Source organism: Rhincodon typus, chromosome 8, assembly GCF_021869965.1.
Source record: "Rhincodon typus isolate 14 chromosome 8, sRhiTyp1.1, whole genome shotgun sequence".
In the NCBI taxonomy this organism is placed as follows: domain Eukaryota; kingdom Metazoa; phylum Chordata; class Chondrichthyes; order Orectolobiformes; family Rhincodontidae; genus Rhincodon; species Rhincodon typus.
Window position 1 is genome coordinate 90,854,328 of NC_063339.1, and position 1,723 is coordinate 90,856,050.

The following is a 1,723-nucleotide window of genomic DNA, read 5'->3' on the forward strand; positions in this document are numbered from 1 at the left end:
CTGCTGAAGCCTTGTCCACACATACAACACGTGTACAGTTTCTCCCCGCTGCAAATGGTGTTTTTTCCTTCCATTTTCAAAATCAAATGACATTCGCGTTACGATAAACTGGGTGACTCCATCAGATCCTGAAGTGATGTTTGGTTTCAAGTCCCCCCACTGCAAATCTTCCTCTTCAAATACCCTGTGAAATTGGTTAAAAATAGAAAAAACGGGATTAAGACAGAAACCAAAAAAATCAAAAAAAGTAAGATCAGAAGATGTGGAGCAGAAGTAGGTAATTCAACCCAGCAAGAATGCTTCTGCCATTCAATGAGATCAGGATTGATCTGATAATCCTCAACTCCACTTTCCTGCCTTACCCCCTAACCTTTGTTTCATTTAGTGATTAAAAATCTCTTTATCTCAGCCTTGAATACACTGAGCAGGCCAGCCTCTACAGGAAGGAATTCCACAAATTCAGTAACTTGTACCTCTCCCCCAGGGAGAAGAAATTCCTCATCTCTGTCTGACATACTGTGACTCTTGACTGTGAGATTCTGTCCTCTGCTCCTACACTCTCAAACAAGGAGGCAATCTCTTTGAATCTATCTTGTCAAAGCCCCTAAGAATCTTACATCTTTCAATGAGGTTTCCTTTCAACCACTGAGAAAATCCCCCCATGTCTGGGATCAATCCCCTGAACATTCTATGGATTGCCTTTCTGGGTGACTAAAACTATTCATAGTATTCCAGGTGTCCTGTACAGTTTTAGCATATTCTCTATTTTTACACCCCATTCCCTTTAAAATAAAGGCCAACAGACTATTTACCTTTCTGATTACCTGCTGAACTTGGGTGCTGGCTTTTCGTCTTTCAAGCATGAGGACCCACAATTCTCTCTGTGCTGCAGCTTTCTACACTGTTTTTTCTTCAGTTATTTAATATTCACCTCTCTTAGTCTTCCCGCAAAAATACATAAACCTCAATTTTTCCCACATTATATTCCATCCACTGAGTTTTTGTTGACTTGCATACTCTGTCTCTATCCCTCTGTAGTCTCTAGTAGTCACGACTTGCCTCCATGTATCGTGTGCCATTAGCAAAACTTCCCAAACTAGCCACTTCCACCACTGTGAAGGACCAGGGGAACAGGCGTATGTGTCTATCATCACCTTGAAGCACCTCCAATTCAATCCAGAAGTAGGGGGCATAGTCTGAGAATTTTTTTTTATTCATTCACGGGATGAGGGCGTCGCTGGCTAGGCAGCATTTATTGCCCATCCCTAATTGCCTAGAGGGCAGTTAAGAGTCAACCATATTGCTATGGGTCTGGAGTCACACGTAGGCCTGACCAGATAACGATAGCAGTTTCCTTCCCTAAAGGACATTAGTGAACCAGATGGGTTTTTCCAACAATCAACTGTTAATTCCAGATATTTATTGAATTCAAATTCCATCATCTGCCATGGTGGGATTCGAACCCATGTCCCCAGGACATTATCTGGGTCTCTGGATTAACAGTCCAGCGATTGTACCACTAGGCCATCGCCTCTCCTTGCAATTAGGGCAAGACTGTTCAAGAGAGATATTAGGAATCACTTCTACACTCAAAATGTCATAGAGGTTTGGAACTTGCTTCCAAAAATGGCAGTTGATGTTCAATCACTCAGTTGTTAGTTTTAAATCTGATATAAATAGACTTATGATCAGCACGGGTGTTCAGGGATATGGTCCACAGACA